Source organism: Ovis aries, chromosome 26 (assembly GCF_016772045.2).
Source record: "Ovis aries strain OAR_USU_Benz2616 breed Rambouillet chromosome 26, ARS-UI_Ramb_v3.0, whole genome shotgun sequence".
In the NCBI taxonomy this organism is placed as follows: domain Eukaryota; kingdom Metazoa; phylum Chordata; class Mammalia; order Artiodactyla; family Bovidae; genus Ovis; species Ovis aries.
Genome location: NC_056079.1, coordinates 35,074,117 through 35,087,632, shown reverse-complemented (window position 1 = coordinate 35,087,632; position 13,516 = coordinate 35,074,117). Strand labels below are relative to the sequence as shown.

Here is a 13,516-nt window from a genome sequence, read left to right as displayed (position 1 = left end):
ACTCTCAGTTGTAAGGCCATTAAATCCAGGTGCTGGTCCTCTCAACCTGGTCCCTTCAGATACGTGATTCAGCAGTTTGCATCTTTTGTTTCTATCCTGCAAGATATTGTCTATAATATTTATTATATGTTGTGTTATGTAAGGTTATCTGTTATGTAAGGAATGCTGTCTTTTCTGACTTTGGTCTGTAATCGGCAGAGGTGATGGATAGTGTACTGTATATTATTGATTCCCTACTGCAGACTGGTTCATCTGTACCATTTTTTGTCTTTAGAAACACTTGTATTTGCTGACAACCATGGTGTGCCTTCTCCCCACCCACCCCACCCTAGGTAACATTCCAGTCATCTTCTTAGAGGATTCTGTGATTTAAGCCTATTAACTTTCACGATAAAAGGTTTAAATATCAGTAACAGAGTGTTTGACCTTCTAATTATTCAGAAGTAACAAAAAATTTCTTCAGAAGGCTATCCAGTCATAGAACTGAAATACTATCGTTATCGTTTAATGAAGATAGACTATTAGGACAAGATTTACATGGTAGCAAAGATGTTACTAGAATAGGTGATAATCTCAAGAAGTTGGGGGTATATTTCATGATGTCGACATTTTCACTGCAATTACAATGGAGCTGTGCATTGGAGCTGCCTGCCTAATGAATCATGCATGAATCGTGGGTGTAATTATTTTTTAAATGGTATTTTGGAAATTGAAGAGAATCTAAAACAATACTTGGCTTTTATTCTCACTAGTGTTTTTCTTAAGAAAAATATCTGCTTTTACCTAGAGACTAGTAGGGAATCTTTTCACTGTATTTTTCTGCTTACTTGAATTGAAGAATATTGTTTTTGTAAAGGTAGCTGTGACATTCAGATATAGGATGGCTGCAAAGCACATGGAATTGGAAGAAAGCTCAGCTTGACTGAGGTACACTGTCTGTATTGACATTTGATAAGCAGGCACTTGGTTGAAACTCCTGATTTTTGCTCTCTAAAAGGTTGGATACTCACCTTGTAACCTACACCCCCTCAAATCTCTCAAAATAGACACTTCAAAGAAACAGCCACTGGAAAATTTTTACCTGTTCTCCATGAATGAGTAACTAGCCCATTTGTTCTCCCTGCCTAAGCAGAGTATTGCTGTTAAATTTAATTTTGGAGGTAGTGATGGAAGAGAAGAGGTTCTGTCTTCGTTTATCACATCAATTAGCAAGTGGGAGTTATTATTTCTGTAAAGAAGAATCACCACCTGGCAAAAAAATAGTTCTTTGTGAATTTCAACACATCCTTAAGATAGCCAAGCACCATTTTGTTTCTCCGAGTTACCCTCAAAGCTGGTAAATATAACTTGGGGGTAATTTGTTAGTTGCCTTCTATATATTCCAAGGGAAAACAATCTACAATACGGAAACTGCAGTGTTTACTTAATGACTTAGTTCTGGTGTTCACAGAGCTATCCCAGTCCTCACTGTGACAGATATTGAGTTGCTGGGTGGGTGAGGAGGGAATAGGAGTGGGCTGGGGGGTAGGAAGCACTCACAGCACTTGGCTCGGGATGGGGAAAGAGATGCTGTTTTCTTTTCCCAACATCTCCATTTCTCATCTAGCTTAGGGTCCCGAAGCTGCACATCCCCTTTCTGCAGCTTCACCTCTCATCCATTCTCCTCCAAAGCTGCTTTGAGCAGAAAGGATCTTGGAATGTGTTAGCTCCAGACAGAATTGAAGAGCCTGGGGAGCTACACTGGTTCCCCAGGCTGACATTGATGTCGACCCAACTGCCACCAGGGAGCAAACGAAACAAGGCATCCTCCTAGAGGGAGGTGAGTCATTAGGTACTCACACATTAGTCATGTGTAAGCAGAGGGCAGGCATTGTGTCCTGGGGCACAGAAGAAGGATGGAGGGCCTGGGAGGAGGGTGGACTCCAGTGATGGGGATTCGGAGTACTGAGATCATCCTGAGACCAAGCAGGGTACCAGCATCAGGAGAGTCAGGCAAATGGTAGCAGAGCCCTGGCTGCAGTCCTGAGGTTCTGGGGAAAGGAAAGACTGTTAAGAGCATGGCAGAAAGAAGGTTAGTCGCTCAGTCGTGTCCAAGTCTTTGCAACTTCATGGGTGGTAGCCCACCATGCTCCTTGGTCCATGGAATTCTCCAGGCAAGAATACTGGAGTGGGTTGCTATTTCCTCCTCCAGGGAATCTTTCCAACCCAGGGATTGAACCTGGGTCTTCCACATTACAGGCAGATTCTTTACCATCTGAGACACCAGGGAAGTCCAAGAGCATGGCAAGGTACCATCATTTTCAACCAGAGCTCTGGGCTGGAAACCATTCAGGAACATAGCAAGAACCTGGCTCCCAGATCTAGGTTAGAGGTTGAGGCTTGGTCTCTAGCACAAATTTGGTTACTACAAATAGAGGATAATGACCAAGAGGCAGCAGAAAAGAACACTCAGGACACAGACTTCCTGAGTCCCCAAGTGAAGCTCCTTCAGATCCGTGAATGGCCTCAAGACAGCCTACCATCCATCTTCACTGCCTGTAGCTGCCCCAGCAGCACTGCCTGAAGCTGGGGCTGCCCTCCACCGATCTAGGAGCTTCTCTGTCCAGTGCACTAGGGTGGCTGGACATCACTTCGACAGTGAAAACAGAAGGAAAACACAGAACATTAAAAACCCAGCCAACTGAATTTAGAAGCAGTCGCCCTCCTCATCAGGTGGGTTCCTGGAGTTTCCCCTCCATAAGTAATAGGCTCCTGAATGGTGGTGACTTCTGAGTGGGAATAATTGAATAAAGCATGATTCATTCCTTCTCAGAGCTATCCTATGTGATGAAGGTGAGCAGTTGGTGTCTGGGAAGCATCACCTTTCCTCCTACTCAGGATGCACTTTGATCAGACATCAGCTGAGGATCCTGCAGAATTAGTTGGCATTTGAGTTGCTTTTTTCAAATGGGTGTGTGTTTACTACTACTAACTACTACTAAGTCGCTTCAGTCGTGTCCGACTCTGTGCGACCCCACAGATGGCAGCCCACCAGGCTCCCCCGTCCCTGGGATTCTCCAGGCAAGAACATTGGAGTGGGTTGCCATTTCCTTCTCCAGTTTTCCTTTAAAATTGGAGGAAGTTACAGTTCAGTACACACAGGCAAAGTCGTATCTGACTCTTTGTGACCCCATGGACTGTAGCCCACCAGGTTCCTCTGTCCATGGAATTCTATAGGCAAGAATACTGGAGTAGGTTGCCATTGCCTTCTCCTGTGTGTTTACTAGGATGTCTGAAATGCTTGGAGGCGCCGCTAAGGACAAAAGCCAGTGTGTTTTGGAATCTCTGCTCTAGTTCATGCTTTTCTTTCTGTAAGATGAGAGCATGAGGAAACTACAAACTCACCATGTTCTCTAAGGGTTGACAGACCTTAGTGTAGAGGTCTTGCCCAGATCGGAGGCTAGGTAGAGGCCGCCCTGGTCATGTCACTGCCACACTGTGGGAAGCTTCTGGAGGGGACCCAGAGAATAGAGGCCAGAACAGTGAAGAGCATGAGGATCCTCTCACTGGAGGGGGAGGAAAGGAAGTGATGCTGTTGAGCATGGAAGAGAGATTACTGGGAAGGCTGTCATGGGAAAGAGAGAATCATGCTGTGTGTGCGCGTGAATGTGCATCGTGCTTGTGTGTGCTTGGGTTTAAAAGATACAACCAATGAGTAGGTAGAAATTAGGGGCCTAAATCTGAGCTCTGAAGGAGTATCTCATATTCAGAGATATTTGTTTTTATTCTTTGGCCATGACATGCAGCTTGTGGGGTCTTAGTTCCCTGACCAGGGATAGAACCTGGATCCTTTGCATTGGAAGTGAAGAGTCTTAACCTGGACACCAGGGAAATCTGAGTATTCAGAGACACTTGAAGGTGGACTGTGTGTCCAGGGATAAGGGGCTGCTGAAGCAGAGCCTGGACCACGTGGCAGGGCATTTCCTGAGGTGGGTTCTACCATCATAACATTAGCCCAGAGGACGTTTTAAGTTGCTAGATTACATGGTCAGCCTAGATGGCATTTTCAGTGCTCCCCAGGTCCCCCAGCTCCCGTACTCCTCCCCTCTCCTGGGTCAGTCCCCCACCTCTGTTCACAGAACTCACCCCAGAAAGGCCATCTCCAAGGAAACCCAAACCATGTCCCCTTGAAGCATAAAACAAAAGCTTTCAACTACAGGTGTTTCCCACTGTCTGCCATTAATCAAAGTGAGATTTGAGATCACCCATCCTCTATCAGTATCAATTCAGTGGCTCAGTCATGTCTCACTCTTTGCAACCCCATGGACTACAGCACATCAGGCCTCCTTGTCCATCACCAACTCCTGGAGTTTACTCAGACTCATGTCCATCAAGTTGGTGATGCCATCCAACCATCTCATCCTCTGTTGCCCCTTCTCCTCTCACCTTCAATCTTTCCCAGCATCAGGATCTTTTCAAATGAGTCAGTTCTTCGCATCAGGTGGCCAAAGTATTGGAGTTTCAGCTTCATCATCAGTCCTGCCAATGCATATTCAGGACTGATTTCCTTTAGGAAATTCGAATTCCCTAATTCCTGATTTCCTGCCAGTCAAGAAGGACTGGTTTGATCTCCTTGCAGTCCAACGGACTCTCAAGAATCTTCTCCAACACCACAGTTCAAAAGTATCAATTCTTTGGTGATCAGCTTTCTTTATGGTCCGAATCTTATATCCAAACATGACTATTGGAAAAACCATAGCTTTGACTAAATGGACCTTTGTTGGCAAAGTAATGTCTCTGCTTTTTAATAAGCTTTCTAGGTTGGTCATCGGAGAAGGCAATGGCACCCCACTCCAGTACTCTTGCCTGGAAAATCCCATGGACAGAGGAGCCTGGTGGGCTGCAGTTCATGGGGTCGCTAAGAGTCGGACATGACTGAGTGACTTCACTTTCACTTTTCACTTTCATACATTGGAGAAGGAAATGGCAATCCACTTCAGTGTTTTTGCCTTGAGAATCCCAGGGACGGAGGAGCCTGGTGGGCTGCCATCTATGGGGTCACACAGAGTCGGACATGACTGAAGCGACTTAGCAGCAGCAGCAGCAGCAGCAGCAGGTTAGTCATAACTTTTCTTCCAAGGAGCAAGTGTCTTTTAATTTCATGGCTGCAGTCACCATCTGCAGTGATTTTGGAGCTCCCCAAAATAAAATCTGTCACTGCTTCCACATCTATTTGCCATGAAGTGTTGGGACTGGATGCCATGATCTTTGTTTTCTGAATGTTGAGTTATAAGCCAGCTTTTTCACTCTCCTCTTTCACTTCATCAAGAGGCTTTTTAGTTCCTCCTCACTTTCTGCCATAAGGGTGGTGTCATCTGCATGTCTGAGGTGATTGATATTTCTCCTGGCAATCTTGATTCCAGCTTGTGCTTCATCCAGTCTGGCATTTCTCATGATGTCTCTGTATATAAGTTAAGTAAGCAGGGGGACAATATACAGTCTTGACATACTCCTTTCCCAATTTGGAACCAGTCTGTTGCTCCATGTCCAATTCTAACTGTTGCTTCTTGACCTGGATACAGATTTCTCAGGAGGCAGGTTGGGTGGTCTGGTATTCCCATCTCTTTCAGAATTTTCAACAGTTTGTTGTGATCCACACAGTCAAAGGCTTTGTCCTAGTCAATAAGGCAGAAATAGATGCTTTTCTGGAACTCTCTTGCTTTTTCGATGATCAGCAGATGTTGGCAGTTTGATCTCTGGTTCCTCTGCCTTTTCTAAATCCAACTTGAACATCTGGAAGTTCACAGTTCATGTACTGTTGAAACCTGGCTTGGATAATTTTGAGCATTACTTTACTAGCGTGTGAGATGAGTGCAATTGTGTGGTAGTTGGAGCATTCTTTGGCATTGCCTTTCTTTGGGATTGAAATGAAAACTGACCTTTTCTGGTCCTGTGGCCACTGCTGAGTTTTTCAAATTTGCTGGCATACTGAGTGCAGCACTTTGACAGCATCACCTTTTAGGATTTGAAATAGCTCAACTGGAATTCCATCACCTCCACTTGCTTTGTTCATAGTGATGTTTCCTAAAGCCCACTTGACTTTGCATTCCAGGATGTCTGTCTCTAAGTGAGTGATCACACCATCGTGATTATCCTGGTCATGAAGATCTTTTTTTGTATAGGTCTTCTGTGAATTCTTACCACCTCTTAATATCTTCTGCTTCTGTTAGGTCCCTACCATTTCTGTCCTTCATTGAGCCCATCTTTGCATGAAATGTTTCCCTGGTATCAATTTTCTTGAAGAGATCTCTAGTCTTTCCCATTCTATTGTTTTCCTCTGTTTCTTTGCATCGATCACTGAGGAAGTCTTTCTAATCTCTCCTTGCTATTCTTTGGAACTCTGCATTCAAATGAAGAGTCTTTCCTTTTCTCCTTTGCCTTTCTCTTCTCTTCTTTTCACAGCTATTTGTAAGGTCTCTTCAGACAACTATTTTCCCTTTTTGCATTTCTTTTTCTTGGGGATGGTATAGATCCCTGCCTCCTCTACAGTGTCAGGAACATCCGTCCATAGTTCTTCAGGCACTCTGTCTATCAGATCTAATCCCTTGAATCTATTTCTCACTTCCACTGTATAATGATAAGGGATTTGATTTAGGTAAACCTGAATGGTTTAGTGGTTTTCCCTACTTTCTTCAATTTACATCTGAATTTGGCAATAAGGAGTTCATGACCTGAGCCACAGTCAGCTCCCCAGTCTTATTTTTGCTGACTGTATAGAACTTCTCCATCTCTGGCTGCAAAGAATATAATCAATCTGATTTCGGTGTTGACCATCTAGTGATATCCATGTGTAGAGTCTTCTCTTGTGTTTTTGGAAGAGGGTGTTTGCTTTGACCAGTGCATTCTCTTGGCAAAACACTGTTAGCCTTTGTCCTGCTTTATTCTGTATTCCAAAGCCAAACTTGCCTGTTACTCCAGGTATTTCTTGACTTCCTACTTTTGCATTCCAGTCCCCTGTAATGAAAAGGACCTCTTTTTTGGATGTTAGTTCTAGAAGGTCTTTTAGGTCTTCATAGAACCATTCAACTTCAGCTTCTTCAGCACTATTGGTCAGGACATAGACTTGGATTACCGTGATATTGAATGGTTTGCCTTGGAAATGAGCAGAGATTATTCTGCCGTTTTTGAGACTGCATCCAAGTACTGCATTTCAGACTCTTTTGTTGACTATGATGGCTACTCCATTTTTTCTAAGGGATTTTTGCCCACAGTAGTAGATATAATGGTCATCTGAGTTAAATTCACCCATTCCAACCCATTTTAGTTCACTGATTCCTAAAATGTCAATGTTCACTCTTGCCATCTCCTGTTTGACCACTTCCAATTTGCCTTAGTTCATGGACTTAACATTCCAGATTCCTTTGCAACATTGCTCTTTACAGCATCGGGCTTTACTTCCATCACCAATTACACCCACAACTGGGTGTTGTTTTTGCTTTGGCTCCATTTCTTCATTCCTCCTGGAGGTAGTTCTCCACTGATCTCCAGTAGCATATTGGGCTCCTACTGACCTGGGGAGTTCCTCTTTCAGTATCGTATCATTTTGCCTTTTCATACTGTTCATGGGGTTCTCAACGCAAGAGTACTGAAGTGGTTTGCCATGCCCTTCTCCAGTGGACCACATTCTGTCTGACCTCTCCACCATGACCCGTCCATCTTGGGTGGCCCTACATGGCATGGCTCATCGTTTCACTGAGTTAGACAAGGCTGTGGTCCATGTGATCAGATTGGCTAGTTGTCTGTGATTGTGGTTTTCATTCTGTCTGTCCTCTGATGGAGAAGGATAAGAGGCTTATGGGAGCTTCCTGATGGGAGAGACTGAGTTAGGGGGAAACTGGGTCTTTTTCTGATGGGTGAGGGGTTGGGTATTATCTTCAGAATTATCAGGAATAGTTATTTGTATTTGTGGCAGAGACCTTGCTCATCCAAACACTCTTTGCTTCTGCCTTCCGCAGACTGTCAGATGATTGAGAGGAGATGTGCTTTTTTGAAAAGTTTATTCATCTTATTTTTGTCTGCAGTTTTTCTTGGTTGCTCTGTGCAGATTTTCTCTAGTTGTGGTGGGCGGGGCTACTCTTTGGGTGAGGTGCAGGGGTTTCTCATTGCTGTCGCTTCTCTCTTTGCTGAGCATGGGCTCTATGATGCGTGGGCTGCAGTTGCTGTGGCTTGGTTGCCTGGGTCATGTGGGATGCCAAAGATCAAACCCGTTTCCCCTACATTGGCAGGCAGGTTCTTAACCACTGGTGCTCCAGGGAAGTTCACGGAGTAGATGCCTTAAGACCGGTTACAAGATGGAAGAGGGCCATTCAACCGACATTAGACTTTGCAAGAGCAAATAAAGAAGGCTTTTTTTTGTGATCCTTTGGGGCTGTTTGTTATTTCAGGAGAGTCTAATCCATCCTGCTTGATACATTGTCCCTGAACGTTACTGTTTCACACATAAGCTTTTATGAATACATCCATCATTCTTAGCCAAAATGGATAGAGTACTTTTTTATATATATAATTCCCCCAAATCACTAGCTTGACAGGTAATGGCATCACATTTAGCTTTAACCTTTCTTTCATTTTTTGACCAGTAAGAGTTTGAAGTTGCTGTAGTGGTGTGTATATCTTAACCTTAGGAGATGGATAGAGAACAGTCTGATGTGCTCCAAGAGGCCTCCTGTCATCACCTCTGTGTTGATGACTGCAAGTGCAATACTTATTGGCACTTAGTAGGCATTTAATGAATATTTGTTAGAATACTGAAAATTGGAAGGATGCATTAGAATAATGAGGGGCGTTTAAATGTCTGTAGCTTGCTTTTCAAATTAAGTTACCTTATTTAAATTTGACGTCAATGTGATGATCAAAGGCAGTGGTTTTCCAATTTGACAAGAAGTGGCATGCCTGGCCACTTGCCTGATTTTAAAAAAACAAATTTGGCAAAACACAGAATAAAGAATAAGACAAATATAGGCCCTGGAATCGGACTCAGCTTTACATTCTGGTTATATCTGTGTGAACTTTTGCAATTAAAGTCCTCAGCCCTCAATTGCATGTTGGTAAGATTATGGAGATATTGAGTCTATGTAACTATTGTAATAAAGGAGAAGGTATATGTAAAATACTTACTGTAGTCCCTACAACATAAATATTGAAAGAATACATATATATATATATAGTTATACACAAACACACAACCGTCAGTATTTGCAAGGTTTTGTGTCTGTGAATGCACCTACTCACTAAAATTTCTTTGTAACCGCAAAATCAACACTCATGGCATTTCATGGGCCATGTGTGCAATTGTATACAAAGTGGTAAAACATTTGAGTTGCCCTGTGAGTATGTTCTCAGCTGAAGGCCACACTCTGTCTTCTGAATTTCAACTCTCATATGGCAAACAAATGCCTTTTTTACAATCTAGTTCCTGCCAAGTATTTTGCACTTTTATGCTTTTTGTTGGATATGTTGTTATTTAAAATGGCTCCCCAGGAGAGTGCTGGAATGCTCTCTAGGGCTTCTAAGTGCGAGAAGGCTTTGATATGCCTTATGGGAAAATGTGTTTGTTTAGATAAGCTTTGTTCAGGCATGCATTGTAATATGGTGGATTTGAGTTAAAAGCTAGTGAATCAAAAATGTATGTGAAAGAAGGTGTCTTTAAACAGAAGCACATGTACAACAAGATTCTGTGTTGACCAGTTGATTAGAATGTGACCACAGCCTCACAGGAATCTAACTCTATTCCTCCAAGGAACACTTGATCAATATTTGCTAATTCAGTGTACTTGGAGAGTTTATAGAATATAACTGCCAGGAATAGCAAGAATCAAACACCTACATGATAAAAGTTCCTTTATATTCATTTCATTTATAAAATGAAACTTTCAAAAAAAACCTGTTCATCTCTCAACCACGAAATAAAAATGTAATATGTTTTAGAGATCCTGCAGTGTGGTAAACTCTAGTTGACCAGGCTGACTCTAACCTCATGAGAAAAATCAATGATCATAACTGATAGTTGTTAAGATATTATATCAGAAATATTGCCTTCAAAATGAATATAAAGTAGTATTAACTCCATTTTGTGGGTGGAAGTTGAAACTCTACAGGGTACGGTGATTGGTGTCACATAATGAAATACACAATAGGAATTTGAACTCAGGACTTCTTCTTTTCTTTTCTTTTTTTTTAAAATTATTTATTTCTTTAGCTTCGTCGGGTCTTAGTTGTGGTGCAGGCTTGGTAGTTGCAGGACTCGAACTTAGTTGCCCCGAGACATGTGTGATCCTAGTTGCTGGACCAAGGATCGAACCTCTGTCTCCTGCATTGGAAGGTGGCTCCTTAACCACCGGATCACCAAGGAAGTCAGAACCCAGGACTTCTGACTGCATTTTCTAAAGCTTTCCCCTTGACCTCTAGGTGACGATAAATAATGCTTCGTAAAATGATCTACAGACTTTTGCTCACCTAATGAAGAGCACAGTTCAAACCCCGAAGCTGTCACTAAGATGATTGAAAGCAATAAAGATGCAAAGACTGATATTTATATAAAAACGTCACTCAATTAAAAAGATGAAGCTCAAGAAAAAAAAAAAGAGAATTTCTCATTTGTAGGAGCAGTGAACCACCTTGGGAGGAAAGACACAGACAACCAACGACCGTGGGGGCTCTGCTTATCCTGTGTGTGGGTCTGCTTATCGTATATGCCTCTTCTCAAACCATGTTGCTTGTCTCTATTTTTTTCCTTATTTCCTGTTGAAAATGAGAGAGACAGAGTTTCAGAACTTTTCCATAAATTTCTATGGCAGACACCGAATTGCTTCTTTGAGTTGTCTGTCGAATGAATAAAGATCAGGGTATTCTGGATCTCTTTGAAACTTTTATATATTCACGTTTTGAATAATATATGCATTTCAGGTCCAGTCGGTGCCTCATATCTGCATAGAAGAGTTTCTTTACCACAGCAGTTCTATCATCTGAATCAGGTTATTTGGGTTGCCTGGCAGAACCTGTCTGGATACTTGTTTTAATAGATGCAAACAATAGTTTGTCAAACAGGCAGATCCTCACAGCAGTGCAGTTCCTTTTAAATTAGGAAAGCTGCCATGTTCTAAGGCATTGTCTTCAGATCAATGCATTCGTTCTGATGATGCCTTTGGCTTATCTAATGTTTACAAATACAGCAAGTAATAGATTCACAGAATTACAGAGCTGGAAGGCACGTAGCAATTATTATTTCAACCACCTCATCTTCCTGATGAGGACATGGAGGCCTAGAGAGATGAAATTATTTGTCCAAGGTGATAAAACTGGTGGATGGCAAAGAGGCTTCTCTTCTCTTGAGGTGATGATTCCCTGGTCAGGAGCATGTTCAGGGAGAAATCGAACCGGGAGAAATTGCACCAGTCAGGCCATTGGCTGCTCCATGGGAAATTAGGTTTGAATGAATTAGCAATGGGAGGTGAGCCAAATTCTTTTGGCCATGCATTTGTACAGTGGATCATATGAGGCCTGGAACAGTGATTTGATCGAGGCTACTGTCTTTTTATTTTATATTTGATGACCAATAAAACAACAGGTTGATGATTAGATTGAATTAAAGATTTCGACAATGAGGCTACTGCCTAGCCGATTTTCACAAATCTTTTTTAAATATCCCAAACTCACTTTTCTCCTCTAGGTAATCTAATAGCAGTAGAAGATAGTTGATGATATCAGCAGCTTTTATGATGTGGTTATACCCTTATTCCAGAAAGTGTTCCTTGACACATTTTTAGGAAAGAATATAGTAGAACAATAAAATAACCAATTTCCTGTGATTTCTCTGAAACTGTCAGTAGAAGACATGTTCAGGTCTTGGCATCCGTACACGGAATGCATCATGATTCAGGAAACTATGAGGGAGAGATGTTCGGGCAGCAACTCTTCAATCATCGACTAAAGATCAGAACCCTAAAACCGTCTACTTGATGAGATTGAGAAGGTACTTGTACAGTAAATATTCTACCTGAAATAATTGGTCATAAATGTCCCAAACTGTACTCTTATCTTCTCAAATATCTATATAGTTTAAACATCAGCCTTAAAAATCTTAATTAACACTCAGGTTGGTTTCTACAATAAAGATGCAATGGGCATGAATTACTGGATAGCACTTGAGTGCAATAAACTTTATATTTCTTTATATTTAAAAAATCAATTTATCTGACATGTGTCCTCTAGCCTTGAAGCTTGATGAGAAGGCCAGTCTTGGTCCTTCTTTGGAGTACCCTCTCTTTAGTGCCATACAGAGCCCCAGAGACATGTGGGGGACCCTCAAAGAGATCCCTCAGCCTGGAGCTTTCTGATCACCAGGAGACTGCTGGATTCTCTCTTCCACGGGATGAAGACCTGGGGCTTTCCCAGATATGGGTCTCACTTGTCTCTCCTCTTATAGCCTGGAGTTTTCCTCCAGGTCAATGCGTTTCCTTGGTGGTTTCAATCCCTCTGTGCCTTTCAAACCCCTCTAGGCTTTCAAAGCAAAGACCGTAGTCCCATTATGGACATTCCCAGGGGAGGTCCAGCTACCTTGGACACCCCAGTCTCTATCCATATGTACAGCCCTCTTTTTTCCTAATCCTTAAGTAGCAGTTCCTGTCCTGACATGGGACCCACCCCTCTGACATTCATATCCTTTTACCTCTCAGACAGCCCAGGATAAATGCAGTGTCCCTTCTCTCATGGGGGTGGGAAAAATCATATTTCCAGGCTTATCTCTCTTGTCGGAATGTGGTAGAAAAGCACCTTTCCTTATCAGGAGGTGGTCTATAGGAAAACAGACAATTTCTCTACAGGTTATCCTGTGCTATAAATCATCATGTGATCTAGACACCAAGTTTCCCCATCTGAAAACAGAGAGAACATTTCATGCTTTCTCGCTGTATGACCAGCCTTTAGAGAAGCAGCTTCTCTTGTCTAGGGTTTACTGCTAAGTGACCTTCTTCTATGGCCTGTTGGGCACACAGTTTGTGGTTTTAATTACAAATCCATCTAGTTTTTCAAGAGAATGTTGGCTATGTTGAAGGAGCAGGAATTACAGCCACTGTTAGTGATACTAGCTAAAGACATGACCTTGGAGTCCCAAGTGCTAGCCTCGAACCTGAAATATACAAAGATCTTTGGAAGCCAACAGCCCTGGGTCACTGGAAGGCGTGATGGCCATTTGTCCCACCTGCTGGAGTCACTTACTTGGAAGCAAGAGTCCAGGGTTAAAGGCCTCCGTGTGAATTCTTACTGTAATTACATCTTGATTAGTGCAGAGTACAAATCGTTACATCTTCATTTTGCTTTTCCATCAATAGAATGGATGAAATATTAATACTTGGGCTTTCACTTTCAGACAGTAAAACTAATAGACCAAGAATACTAATGGGCCAGGGAAGCAAAAACTAACTTTGGCAAAGTTTTTCTTGATCTTTCTTATCACCCAAGGCAGATGATTTTAGTCAAA

The 13,516-nt window shown here is 42.4% G+C and overlaps 1 protein-coding gene across 2 annotated transcripts in view; it reads left to right on the top strand.

The window, feature by feature from the left end:
• ZMAT4 (zinc finger matrin-type 4) overlaps positions 1-13,516 on the top strand; it is a 373,991-nt gene that overhangs the window by 214,358 nt on the left and 146,117 nt on the right. The gene's annotated exons all lie outside the window — the stretch shown is intronic.